The sequence below is a fragment of the Chelonia mydas genome, chromosome 1 (genome assembly GCF_015237465.2).
Source record: "Chelonia mydas isolate rCheMyd1 chromosome 1, rCheMyd1.pri.v2, whole genome shotgun sequence".
NCBI lineage: Eukaryota > Metazoa > Chordata > Testudines > Cheloniidae > Chelonia > Chelonia mydas.
Window position 1 is genome coordinate 12,879,511 of NC_057849.1, and position 14,923 is coordinate 12,894,433.

General features: G+C 42.0%; 1 protein-coding gene across 10 annotated transcripts in view; it reads left to right on the forward strand.

Moving 5' to 3' along the window:
* FAM168A (family with sequence similarity 168 member A) overlaps positions 1–9,976 on the forward strand; it is a 365,574-nt gene extending 355,598 nt beyond the window's left edge. For all 10 annotated transcript variants that reach the window (XM_043527536.1, XM_043527530.1, XM_037880624.2 and 7 more), the window contains one exon: positions 313–9,976. The gene's annotated coding sequence lies outside the window, so the exon portion shown is untranslated. The remainder of the gene's footprint in view (positions 1–312) is intronic.
* Positions 9,977–14,923: the final 4,947 nt, after the last annotated feature.

A 14,923-nucleotide genomic window follows, 5' to 3' on the forward strand; every position in this document is an offset into this window, starting at 1 on the left:
GTGAATGCATTTGCGTCTCAAATTCGTCCTGAGGGCAGTTATCTTAAACAAATCTCTCCTCACAGAATACATTATGTCTGACTAATCTTTTCTGTGAATAATTGTTACACAGTGCAATTAGCTGAGAGCATCTCAGCGGAGTATTTCTAATTCTGTGTGTGTGTTTAAAATGGATTGTGAGATGCACTGACATTGCTCGAAGGCCAAAGCCCTCTCTCGTTATATCCGATAGAAAACCCATTCAAAGGAAACCTGTCTGCTTCTGCATCTGAGCTTCTAACTTTTTCCTTTAATTTGTTTGTTCTTTTACAGATCCGGAGTCAAACATTGTATGCAACTACTCAAGTCTTACATCGGTGCTGGAGCAACTGTACCACAGCACCAAGTCTGTTTGCAAGAACAAAACAAAAAGTGCAAGGGTCACTTTATGCATTCTTTAGTGTTTTTTGTAAAAGCTGCTTTTTCTAATCTTCTGTCTCTATTTTTTCCTCTTCTCCCCCCAGTCCCACCCAAATTGTGAAACACCACAGACTGACACTGAGCAGTAGCCAAGGTCTCTCTTTGATCCTCTCATTTTAAAGTTCAGAATATTCACTTTTCTATGGTGCCCCATTCAGTGGTGCAAAGATCCCTGTTGGTTGGTTGGTTGGTTACTTTTTGTTGTTGCCGAGAGTCTGTTTTATTTGACTAGTAAGAGCAATTGATGTTCAGGGTACTATGTGAAAAGCACATCATTGGTAGGCAAGTTTCTTCCAGTTTGGTTTCTTTTTTTGTTTGTTTGCTTAATAATATAAATTATTTAATTTTCCATAACACATTACAAGAAAATTGGTGTCTTCCAGATAGGTGTTGTGGTAGGCTATAATTCATTCTCCGCATATAAATACTGAGCTCATTCCTTCTTCTGTAGGATTAAGGGAATATAAACCTTATTAGCGGCATCACACACTTGTCTTCGGAAACAGAAAGACTGTTCACCACCAGGGGTTTGTCTGCTTTTTAAAATTGGGGGAATATACTCCATACAATGAGAATAGAGATGGAGGGGAGATACACACTGCCATAGGAATTGGATCTTATTGGGAAAACAAGACACCCCCTGTGCCGGTCCATATTAATTTCACTGTGTAACAGACAGGACGGTTCCTTTCACTTGCTAACACAGATGTAGGCTAGGCAGTTGTAAAAGGAAACAAAGGGATTTCCAGTTGTTAGTTAGCCTCCACAGGGACCAGCGATTTGGGAAGAGAAGTGGAGAAGCTGGTGGAGAAGAGTGCTTAAGGTCGAGCTAGGGAGAATATAGGTCTGCTTTGCCCTGCATCCACTCCAGGCTCAGACACACCAGTGTGAGGTTTGTGGCTATATCAAGACCTCTTTTTAGTTCAAACTCACTTGGGTGCAATTTGTATCATGATGTAACTTGGGTTCTAAAGCAGGTGAAAGTGTCTCCAGTCACTTTGATTGCTAATTGAGCGCGATTACTGTACTACTGGGCAGATCATAACAGTAAATTGGGGTGCCAGTCTTGTTTCTTTGAATACAGTTTAACTCCATAGTAGTCACAGGGAGAGCTTTATCTGAACACAGTTTCTTACATTGTAGAGAACAATAGTATTACAAGGCATTCGCCAGTGGATGGGATGATACAGGGTGCTAGAGGTCACACTGCTTTGAACAGAAAAGAATAGGAAATATGGTGACTAACATGAAGCAATAGCAATAAATTTGTTGCCTTACTAGCTAAAAGGCACTTACCTGGAGGAGATGGAAAAATGAGGGCAATCAGTCATTTAGTTTGGTTTAGAAACTAAAGGCAACAGGCTTGCACAGCCAATGGGACGTGAGCAAGTCACTGATTTTTTTAACCCTGGAATTCCCAAAAGGGAGAGCTGGTGTCGTCAGCCATGTGTCATTTCCATTTTGTTGGCTTTTTGTGAGGGGTCTGAGTAGAGCAATAAGGTTTTGCAGAGGGAAGGAGGCAAGAATACAAGTATTTAGAAATGATGGTGAAGGTACCTATGATTTATTTTTCAGTTATTATCCCAAAACACAGCACACAAGACAGAGGAGGCGTTGTTTTGTGTTTCGTTTTGGTAGAGAAAAATGTTGTTGTTTTTTATCAAGCTGTGCCAAAAGAGTTCCATTCACCCAAAGGCGTGTGTGTCTGCAGCTCTGATTTCTCTGGGCCTCCAGTACTATGGTAGTGGGCCAATCTAGAGTCATTTTTTTAAAAAGAATCGAATTAACAGAAGTATTGATGGGGAATAATTTCCTGTGCAGCCAGCAGGCCTGGACTCGGTCCCCAGCCCAAATTAATGGTGTTGGCCAATCATAGTTAAATGTCTGTGCTAACCGCTGGACTTGGATCATGCATACACTGGACCTTTACCTTTAGCTAGGGATGACAAAAGAGTAATTTGCAAGGGGGAACCTATTTGGGGGTTTTCCCCCAGCTAATGATTCTGTTCTTCTAGATGCCAGATCGTAGAATCTTTTTTTAAAAAATTAATTATCAAGGCTTTCAGCAGCAGGTTAAGGCTCCAGTCCAGTACAGCGCTTCAGTACAGGAGTCATCCCATTGAAGTTTAAAGTCAAGCCCGTGCTTAAGTACTTGCCAGCTGAGCATCTGCAGCTCTCATTGAAGTCAGTGGGAGCTGCTGGGCATCAGCACCTTGCAGGAGCCTGGTTTTAACTGGGGCACGTCGGGGCTGCTTTCTCTGCTGCTGGTTTTGTTGTTGGTGTTTATCCTGGTCTTTTACCAGATCAGATGGTATGTCAGCAACTCTGAACCGGGAGTTTATTTTTTTGAAGGAACTCTTTTTAAAGGAGTCAAGCTCCGATTCTCCTTCCCTGCCCCCAAAGCAAGCTAACTGGCAAAGCCGGAACGCCGTCATTTTAATCACTTGTATTTTTTATTTTTAAACCAATCGTGGGGGAGGGGGAAGCAAAATTTCATAAGAATTTATACCGTGTGGTACTTTGTGTTGCACTTTGATTTTGTAAAAAAGAAAAAGGAAAAATAAAAAAATAAAAAGAAAATATTCAGTGTTAACCTATGTAGCTTTGCAAAGTCCGGTCTTAGGGTTAGTACTTAAAGGGGAATGTGTGTTTTAACTGACGTAATTACTGTACTTCATTCTTTCACTGTTTGTAACTCACTGAAATCAAATCCAGGCAAATATCAGGGGGATTTAAGAGCACTCAAATACCCTTTTTGCCCTCATTATATTGTAGGTTTCCTATTAAAGTGACTACATATCGAGGTTCATCTGTCAGTCATGTTTAAACATGCTGCACTGAACACGTACCATACAATAAACTCTGCTAGTAAACATGATGGTACTAGAATTTACAGTCTCAAGAGCTGTGTTAGCACACTTTGGGCTATGTAAACTCGTATGTTTCAAAACAAACATCCTCAAGTAGCTATTGTTCTATTTGTATGTAATATACGCTGTTAATTCAGGAAGCAGTTAAGATAGGATCCCTAAAATGTCACAATCCCCTTTTTCATGTCTAAAAAGAAAATACTAAGCTTCTTATTAAAAAGAGAGAAAACACTCAATTTGGGTTTGAAAGCTTCAGTGTGCCTAATAGAGCACAGAGAAATCATTCTAGATTGACAAAGAACTCCACGTGAGCTGTTTGTTCAAAGGACGTTTAACTTCCCCAAAGCAAAGCTCTGCATTGCAGTGTTGAAGTTTGGAAAGCAATTTAGGCCTAAAACTGACCTATTTTCCATTACTACTGACTAAGGTTCTAAAGATAAAGAGGAAATCCCTTTGTTAAGGAGAGAGAGATACTGATATGTGTTGCCATTAATGAGATCGGCTGAGTGTTTTTTCGTCACTTGGATTAATAGCGGGTCTATTCCATCTGACCATGTTATGCATGGGCAGAAACGTCCATTAGCACAATTGGAGTGCAAGGATGTAGAATCTATATAGCCTATCTATACAGGTAGGGAATACCTTTGATTAGCCACCACATTGTAGAGATGCTGCCAGGGTTTTATTTAGGGTTTTCCCATAGAGAAGAACCTCAAACCTAAACAGTCACACACAGGTACACATTATAGAGTTTGAGTTTTATTGCTCTATTCTGACTAGTACATTGCAAGATGTTGGATTGCAGTGCCTGCTAAAGTATGCAGTAGTTCATAACGACCATTTTATCTCTGAAACAGTAATTGCTTGTAAGGAGGGACCCAAATGTAAACACTCCTGACGTTTAAGAAGGTTCAGAATCCAAACCCAGGACCAAATTTTGCAAAGGGCCTCTATCCCTAAGGATGGTTCCCAGCTAAAATTCTGGATCCACTCACCCCACGAGTGTGTTCGAAATCTGGATCTAAATGTTGTGGCTTGTGCCCATTTCCAGTTCCCAAATTGACTGGCTTCTCCAGTGAAGCCCTGCTACCACGCAGTTCTTTAATACCTTGCCCTCGTCTGAGCAAAGGACAAGAGAGCTCATGTCTCCTCAGATAGGCAGGGGCTGCGAAATAGAACACTGCGGCTGTAGGCCCAGAAGAAGCTTCTGGGCACCAGAGTTTTCAGTGCAAACTTGACTTAGCTGCTGATTGACGACAGTCACTACCTTTGATTGACACACATTGGAAAATGGAGGCAAGATTATCTGCAGAAATATGGCTGTTATTTGTCATCAGCTTTATAAGCAATGATTGTGGGTGCACTAGAAAGTTACAGTGTATCATGGAAGTGGCCTTACAGTGAATAACTGAAAACATCTGCAAGTGGCTAAGTCCAGTTTAGTTATTTCATAACATGCAGGACAAACACAGAGCAGTTGTTCCAGGCGTCATTATAGAGAAGAGCTAGGAGTGTATTGGTCCAGTATAGTAAGGAAATTGTAAAACAGACCTATCACATGATTGATTTTCCTGGTGTCTGACATCCAAGATTAGGAGAGTGCCAGGAAAAGCTGACTCTGCAGAAGAGTGCTGGGGTATTTCAGATCATGAACAAGAGACCAAATTCCAAAGTTGCTTTGTTCTAGCTCCCAGGACAATAGATTCTGCCACGGTGTGCCCCCACCCTCCCACCTCCACTTTGCTGTTTTTTAAATACTATGGATGTGCTCTTAGTTCAGTTCCCTAGTGGAGAGAGATCCCCCTGACAAAGCCACTAGCCTGCGGAGTACCAACGAATACCTTTGTTGGCCATCTGCTTTGGAAGGGCTGTGAGAGGCTGAGCTGTCTGTTCATCCTTAGAGAGGGGCTCCAGAAGAAGACTCAGGCACGCTGGTAGGGAGCAGACTGGGGGAAGCCTGCACTGCCTGGCACCGTCCAGCCTCATTCGTGTTCACTTTCAAACAAGAGAGAGGGGCTAAATTCCAACCAACAAAAAACCCTCTGACGCCTATTTTAGTTTCAATAATGTTATGGTCAGTTGCAACACTAAACCCAGCGGGCCTGATTCCCACATCACATACAGTGGTGTAAATTCAGTTACTCTATTAACTGAAGTGAGATTACCCTGGATTTATACCTGCAACGCTGAGATCAGAAACTGACCTGGTGCGTTCCCATTTGATGCTGAAATGAGGGCCTCCCATAGCAGGGTTGAAAGGACCCCCCTCCTAAGTAGTAAACCATTTGCAGGAGGCCAAAAAACCCCAGAGGACATAGACCCATACTGCATTTTAGACATAGGAGCTAAATGGATTGAGGTGGCAACCCTAAGTTCTATTGGAGATCAAGACATTTCAGCTCAATCGCAGAGCAAGATTAAGTCTAGTAACTGCGGTGAATGCCAGTACTGACTCCAGTCCGGGTGTACCAAACCGAATAGTGCCCATGGGATTTTGCTGTCAATGCCTGGAAGTAAATCAAAGGAGCTTAGCTGTGGAGTGAAATTACAGTAGGCTGATGATTAATTTGCATTTGCCTGGTCTCTGCTTGGATGACAACACTTCTGGTTGTTGCAGTATCGGATCCCATCTGTAAACTGTTATCCTAGAAATATTCCATTGTCATTTTTTTAAATAGAAGTGTCTGGGAAATAACAAGGCCAAGAAACATTCCAAAGCTAGTAAAAGCAGAAGGCAGGGGGCCTCCTTCCTGCAAGCAGTCAAGTCTTCTGTAGTGGTTCTGTTCCTTTTGTACTTGTGTTTGATTGCTGGAAAGAGGGACCTAGTTTAAATCAATTAAGGATAGAAAAGCAGGAGACCATCCAGTAACACACAACAATGAAGATATATTTTTAGTGGAAAGAGAAGGGAGCCAGAGCTAATGGCTGTGCAGGTGGACTGATTGAAATGTGTTTTCACGTGGTATAATCCTGTAACAAATGCAGAGATTAGGACTTTGGCAGTGGTTTAATGAGATGATTGCCTGAAATATTGGTGGCAGAGAAGCAAGTCCTTGCCTGCTATAGAGTGGTCTGATGGTCTAATGCTTAGTGGTTCCCTTCCAGCACATTTGATCTGTCACGGCTGTGGCAGTGATCTGGAGTCTGGCTGCTGATTCCCTGTCTTTGTGAATTACACTTTCAGTTGGCCCGAAAGATCCTGCTTAATATGCTGATTTAGAGTTTCAAATACAGTCATTATATGTCCACCTTGCAGGGGGAAAGTAGGCATCATGGGCCACTGAGTCTCGGTCTTTATCGAGTCTTAACTTAGGTGAAGCTCTCACTGAAGTCAGTGCCTGATGAGGGACTGCAGGGTAGGCTCTGTGGGTGGGATTCTGGTATGGGACAGAATTTTAACATAGAGGCTCAGATACTTTTACTCACAATGAAAATTGCCTTATTCCTTGAATAGTCCCACTGAAATCAGTGGGACTAATTGATAAGAAAGGCGCTAGGATCTGAAAATCTGGCCCACGTGTGAGTTAACTGCAGTAATTGGGATCCAATATTTAACACACGGACTCTTTGCTGGAGCACTGCTTATACAGATTTCATTTTGATTGAAAGCAGTTGAGTGGAAGGACAAGGGGACCAAAGGGCTATGGAATTGCATCTCTGATTAACTGGGAAGAGGGTTATTGTTGGACCAGTGCAGAAGGGGTTAAAATGCATTCACATTTTGTGGTGATGCATTACCTCTGTTGTGACTGTTTTTCTCAACTTTAAAGGATACCGTATAAATTATATGGTGATTAAAATCCCACGGAAACGGTGGAGAGATGAAAGCATTGTAATGAAAATAACGATCAAAGTTCCAGTTATGTCCATTAACCAGTCCCTTATATACCTTTGCTTTAAGACATGTACTGTAATGCAAGACTTGAAAAAATGCATATTAATAGTTGTGCTGGCCCAAATCAATGTCAAAGAACCTTGGAGCACATACAGAATGTGATTCCAAGAGACTCAGCTGTGTGTACGAGTATTTGCTCCTGTATTTTATGAACAATAATAACCTAGTAAATCTTTTGGCAGTTCTGATATGTAATTTAAGCGCTTTTTACCATACGTGTTATTTAAGTTTTTGTTTTAATGATTGATGTTTATTATTCTTAACTAGAGGAACTTTATGGTTGAACTGAAGTTGGATGCTTCTTTGAGCTACAGGGAGCATTTCAGAACACAAGTCTGTGGGCTTTCATTTCAAACGGGAGTATGCAACATTTCCTAGAGTGCGAGGCAAAAACTAAGCGACCAGGACACAATCATCCCAATTAAAATGTCCATTCCTAAGGTCTATATTTTCCTCACCCCTTCCTTCCCGTGTAGCTATCCCAGCTGTACAGTAAGCCAGGCTGCGTTTGATAAAGGTGTTGGTTGATTTCAGTGGCGAGAGCAGCCAGATGTCAGAGCATGTATGATGTGTATAGCACGTATCTCACATACCCTCTTGCACTGAAGGAGAAATTCCCCAGAAACACATAAAACAGGGCCCCAATCCTGCCAACAGCTCCACGCAACAAGCCCCTTTGTCTTCACAGGGGCTCCATGCAAGCACATGGGTCTGCGCCTGCACAGGTGCTTGCAAGATGAGGGCCCAAGACAGAAACTGTGTCAGCTCTGTTTTATGTTGTAAGGTTAACATTGATCTAGAGTCCAGACAACATGTTAAACATTTCCCTACAGTCAACTGTCGTCTTGACTTCTTCCGTTCCCTAGTACTAATTTAAGAAAAATCTTCTAGGGACTTTGGATTACATATTCCAGTGTTTTAGTGCTATGTGGACATTGTTAGTCAGAGAAACCGACGAGAAGATGAAATCTGGCCTTGCTGTTTTAGAAAGGAAAACCAAGCTGAAAACACATTTTATTTTTGTTTTTTGAAGAAATCAACCAGCTTAAAATAGCAATAAGAACCATCAGGCAATCTGTAATTCCAATTTTCTTTTATTTAAAATATTTTCAGTCCAAGTGAGCTCTTCATTTAAGTTCACATGCTCAGTCACAGAGTTGTAAGAAATGTTTAGACCCTACCTTGCCTTAGGGAGCAGTCTTTTAAATTCATGCAATTTGTGTTTCCTGACTGTTTATTTCTCCATAAGATAATTGCACTTCATTTGGAGAGAAACCATTAGATGGGACCATTTTGATGTAACGTCTAAGGGCCACATTAACATTCCTGAAATGAGTTGGGATTGTGTCCATTCTCCCTTAGTTTTCTTGGGGCTCTGATCCCGCAAACTCTTAAACACTTGGACCCATTTTGCTTGCGTGAGCAGTTCCATTTCACTCCTTTGGGCTCACCCCCAAGTAAAGTTACGTGCCTGCTGGAGGGTGTGCGGGATCATGCTGGGTGTTTTCTGTGCCATGTGCGATTGAATCTGATTTTTAAAGAAACGGCTCTTTTTCTTCAACAGAGATTGTTTGCGGGGGGCGGGGGGAATTGAAGAGGCATCTTCTGATTGACATTCATGTGGGATCACTTAGATTCATTGGTAATCAGGTAATAATCTGTTATGAGGATTATCTCTACGTCTGTGAAAAGTGGGAGCGTCAAGCTATACAATATAATTACAGCTTTTCCCTGTTGATAATGGTAAATTGCCGAGTTTTTTTAAAAATCATTATGTAACATTTCAACCCACAATATTTCTTCCTCTTTATATTTCAAGAGGTTATAGAATTCCATCACCCCCACCCACTCAGACCACCCACTCCCCTCACAGATCATGACTTTTCCTTTACTATGACTGTTAAACCACGCTTGTGTACTAGTCCCCTTGGGTCCACGCCTGTGCTATGGTGAGTGCCTCCTGTGCCATGGCATGCAGCAAACCATCCTGGTTTGGCAAACTGCTTAAGCATGTGCTGAACTTTAAGCACGTGCTTAAATCTTTTTCACTTTAAATTGGATTTAGACATGTGCTCAAGTGCTTTGCTGAATTAGGGATTGACTCAAGCGTTTTGCCAAACTTGGGTAACTGGGGGCTGAGGGTGCTCAGCGCTTGGTAGAATCAGGATCTTTGATAGATCAATTCACAAGGATAACCGCTGTCATCAGCTATGGTGAGGAATAGAAGTGGATGCATTTTCTATTACTGATGGCAGCCAGCCTTAAATTTGCATGGCTCAAGTTGTCTCTGATTATTACTTACTTTGTCTCCCCTCCTCCTACCCCCGTTTGTATCATGTTCACTTACAAGCAGGACAGAATTCTGCACCTTTTTGCCATTTTACATTTGCGTCCTAAACATGACTGCCGATACAATCCGTGCCAATACCCAGGAACTGTTTAGATTTCATAGCACATAACAGAGAAATATTGCTCTCGGAGTGTGTATTATTTTTGCTTTTTTATGATTTTTAAATTAATTTTGAACAACAGTACAGCTTGGATTACCTAGTTTTAAATTTTATTGGAACTCTTAAGCAAAAAATGAAAAAAGAAAAAAAGAAAAAAAAAGAAAAGTTGAAAAAAAAAGTAAACAAGTCTTCCAGGTTTAAATCAAAGGACTCAATGGTGTGTAAGAAACATGGCCTTGAGTTTAAGAATTGGAAAGCCCACAGCCGCAGCTTGTGAATATGAAGTGTAAATCTGTTTTGGGTTATTTTGTTTTGTTTTGTTTTGTTCTGAAGATCAATTAGTGATCTCCCTGACAGATTTAAGCCAAGAGTTTGTAACTGTATGATATTTACTGTAAGATGTAGAACATTCGATAACTATTAAAATGTTTCCAAAAAAATTGCTGGAAGTTTGTTTTTGGTTTGTGAGCATTTATATGCACGGCAGCTGAGCATTTTGGGGGATTTGTCACGCACAAGAATTCTAGGGGAAAGAATATCATGAATAACTTGGGGCCTTACCCTTTATTGATCTGTCGTACAGAACTTAACCTGGTCAAAGCAAAAGGGATTGGTTGAAACTGCTCTCAAAACCTATAGACTTTAATCGAGAATGAGCTCTGTGTTGAACCACCCAATCGGATGCGATAGCAGGACTTTTCCCATAAAGCTTTTCTGCTCTGGTTGAAGTGTATGACAGTTTTGCTCCTCGTCACTGTCTGGAGTGGTTCACGGCCGTGAGTGCCAACCTCAGGGCAGACTGTTATGAGGCAGGGCAGAGACCTCAAAGTGGTGGTAAGTTCTATAATTAGATTTCACCAACCCAGGAACAAATGTGAACTCGTGAAGCACTATAACTGTCTTACCATGGAGTCACAGACAGTCCCCTTGGTCATGCCAGTCTCTCTTGCCACCCGGGCATGCTGGGCTTAGTGATAGTTGGTTGCCATACACCAAAGGTCACAAAAGATTCAGGTTGCTTCCAGTCCCAAGAGACCAGTCACTTACCCTAGGTCAGTTTGTACCTTAGATCTCACACCAAAGACAATGCGTGTAGCCAGTCCTACTGTAAACGAAGTAAGGATTTATTAACTAGGAGAAAGAAACGAGAGAGTTATTTGCAGTTTAAAGCAAGCTAAGCTATATGCACAAATGAGTTAGTCTAGGGTTCCAAAAGGTGACAGAGTTGTAGCAATCTGTCACCACTGAATCTCTTTGAGGACTAACCCAGGTTGACCCTGGGAATCTCTACTTCTGTTTCGTAGCTCCAGCCCTGAGAGAGTCTAAGCTGCAAAAGAGATGAAAAATGTTCTTGTTCACTATCTTAATTTCCCTCTTCCAGAATTCAAGCTGATTGGACGAGCCGTTTTGCATGTAGCCTCTAGCAATTAATGAAGTCTTTGAATTGTGATGTCCCACAATGACCCCATTTAGTTCTGATAAGCCTTCTTAATGAGCAGGTGAGCTGGACTGGTTTCCAGCAATGAATGTGTCAGTGCTCAGCTGAGGCCTAAAGCCTTGGCACAAGCTGGCACCTGGGCTGCCAGCATCGCACTCCTGACTTAAATGGCAGCAGGAGCAAGGCCCCTATTAAGCATTGCGAAAGTGCAGGCTGACTGCTGGGGAGGAGGATGGTCTTGTGGTTAAGGCAGAGGACTGGAGCTCTTCAGTCCTGACTTCTCTTCCTGGTTCTGCCACAGGCATTAGGCAAGTCACTTTGACACTGTGTGCTTCATTTTCCCATCTGTAAAATGGGAGTGCTACCCTGGGGTGCTGTGGGGCTTGTTAGTAGCACTTGTCCTCCAATCTATACCTTGGAAATTAAATTCTCCCATAATCATACAACTCCCAGTCGTATTTATTTCATTAAAAATATTAAAGAGGTCTCTCTCCATATCCAAACCAGATCCAGGGGGACTGTAGCAGATCTCAAGCGCTAATGACTTTGCACTATTACATTTCATCCCATTTCTATTACTCCAGTTTTCAAGGAGTTCTTCTATGATATTCCAGTCCTCCTCAATATTGGCAATACCTCCCAACTTTGTGTCATCTGCAATTGTATTGGTACACTCCCACTTTTTGTGCCAAGGTCGTTATTGAACATATTAAATAAGATTGGTCCCAAGACTTATCATTGAGGAACTTCTCTAGTAACTTCCCTCCAGCCTGACAGTTCACCTTTCAGCATGACCTATTGTAGTCTCCCCTTTAACCAGTTCCTTATCGAGCTCTCAGTTTTCATATAAATCCCCATCTTTTTCAATTTAACTAATAATTTCCCATGTGGAACTGCATCAGTTGCCTTACTGAGATCCAAGTAGATTCAATCTACTGCATTTCCTTTGTCTAATCAGTTATCTTCTCAAAGAAGGAGATCAGGTGGGCCTGGCACAATCTATCTCTTACAAAACCATGTTGTATTTTATCCCAATTACCGATGACCTCTATAGCCTTAACTACTTTCTGTTCCAAAATTTGTTCCAAGACCTTGCAAACACTTGAGGGCCTGTAGTTTCCTGGATCACTTTTATTTCTTTATTAAAAACAGGTACTATGTTAGCAATTCTCCAGTCATAGGGTATGACCCCCAAGTTTACGGATTCATTAAAAATCCTTGCTATTGGGCTTGCAATTTCATGTGCTAGTTCCTTCAATATTCCTGGATAGTAATTATCCAGGCCTCCTGATTTGGTTCCAGTAAGCTGCTTTAGTTTAGCTTTCACCTCAGATGTGATCATTTCTACTGCCATATCCTCATTTCCCCATTAGCCACCCTGGCACTACCCCTGAGCTCCTCATTACCCTTATTAAAAACTGAAACAAAGTATTTGTTTACGTGTTGGGCCATGCCTAGATTATCTTTAATCTCCAGCCCATCCTCAGTGCTTAATGGTCCCACTTCTTCTTTCCTTGTTTTCTTTTCATTTATATGGCTAAAGAACCTTTTACTATTGGGTTTAATCTTCTTTGCAAGGTCCAGCTCTGCTTCGATTTTGGCAATTCTCATTTTTCCCGTACATTTTCTGACCTCCAAGAGGTCGCTTTCCTTGCTGATCCTTCCCATCTTCCATTCCTTGTAGGTTTCTTCTTTCTGTTAATAACTTGTTTGAGATGCTTATTCGTCCAGTTTGGTCTGCAACCCTTCCCCACAAATGTTTTCCCCTTGCCTTGGGAACTTTGACTTAAAGTAATTCCAAGCCTTCTCCACATTCAGATCCTTGAGTTCTTCAGTCCAGTCCACTTCCCTACCTAATTCCCTTAATATTTTAAAGTTTGACCTTTTGATATGAAGGACCCTAGTTGCAGACATAGTTTTGGTTTTCCTTCCATTTAGTTTAAACTGAACGAGCTCATGATCACACGAACCAAGGCTGACCTCTGCAATCAGGTCATCTATGACTGTTTCTCAACCTGGGGGTCACGGCAGGGGTTTAGAGGGATTGCAAACAGGGCCAGTGTTAGGGGGTAGGAAGCAGGGCAATTGCCTAGGGCCCCACAAAGCTAATTTACATGTTTTAGACCCACGCTGGGCTGAAGCCCAGAGCCCTGCACCCCTAGTGGGGCTGGAGCCCAAACTCCCACATCCCGCAAGGCTGACACCCCAAACCTTACAGGTCTGACCTCTGAGCCGTGGAGGGATGAAGCCCAAAGCCTCAAGCCTCGGGGGTAGGGGGCTGAAGCCCAAGCCTCATGCTTAAAGTAGGGGGGTGTCGCAATTTTTTCTAGGGGAGGGGGTCATGATTTGTTTTAAATCCAAAGGGGGTCACCAGCACAAAAAGGTTGAAAAACCCTGATCTGTGTGGTCCTTGCTAGTTATCAGCACTAAATCTAAAATAGCATCACCTCTTGTTGGTTTTGTGACTGGTGAAGAAATCTGTCAGCCATCACCTCCAGGAATATCTGGGCCCTATCTTTTTTAGTAGCACTTGATCTCCAATCTATGGCTGGGCAATTAATATCTTCCATAATCACACAACTCCCAGGAGTTTTGATTTGATTAAAAACATTAAAGAGGTCTCTATGCATATCCAGATCAGATCCTGCGGGTCTGTAGCAGACCCCAAGCTCTGTCCAAGGGGACCTCTGGTAGCTTTCTTCCCCAAAGTGATTTTGACCCAAACAGATTCCATTTTATCTATTCCGTCACTTCTAATATCTTTCCACTCTACCTCGTCATTAATATACAATGATACTCCATCACCCTTACCTTAATTTCTGTCTTTCCTGAACAGCACAAACCCTTCAGTACCTGTTCTCCAGTCATGACTATCATTCCACCATGTTTCTGTTATCCCTATAATATCTGGTTTCACTTTCTGCACCAGTAGTTCTAGTTCCTCCATTTTGTTACCCAGGTGCCTTGCACTGATGTACAAACATCTTAGTTGTTTCTGCTCAGCTTTCCTCACCCTATTAGGTACAGTCATTCTACTGCCAGTATCACCCACCTGACTGTTAGCTGCATTGGCACTGTTTTTCCTCTTGATGTCCGTTCTTCTACCCTGTGTCATTCCTTTCTCCATTCCTGTATCCTCTCTTTCTTGATTTTCCTCCTGCTCAGTATTAAAATCAGGTGTGGAGATTCCATAAGAATCTCCCGTCTTCCCCAAATTCCTAGTTTAAAGCTCTTTTAATCAGTTTAGCCAACCTCATTCCCAGAAGTCTATTGCATAGAATTGTAGGACTGGAAGGAACCTCGAGAGGTCATCTAGTCCAGTCCCCTGCTCTCATGGCAGGACTAAGTAATATCTAGACCGTCCCTGACAGGGGTTTGTCTAACCTACTCTTAAAAATCTCCAATGTTGGAGATTCCACAACCTCCAATTTATTCCAGTGCAATTTATTCCAGTGCGTAACCACCCTGTTAGGAAGTTTTTCCTAATGTCCAACCTAAACCGCCCTTGCTGCAATTTAAGACCATTGATTCTTGTCCTATCCTCAGAGGTTAAGAACAACAATTTTTCTACCTCCTCATTGTAGCAACCTTTTATGTACTTGAAAACTGTTGTTATATCCCCTCGTAGTCTTCTCTTTTCCAGACTAAACAAACCAAATTTTTTCCATCTTCCCTCATAGGTCATGTTTTCTAGACCTTTAATCATTTTTGTTGCTCTTCTCTGGACTTTCTCCAGTTTGTCCACATCTTTCCTGAAACGTGGCACCCAGGACTGGACACAACACGCCAGTGATTTCCCTACCTATTCAGG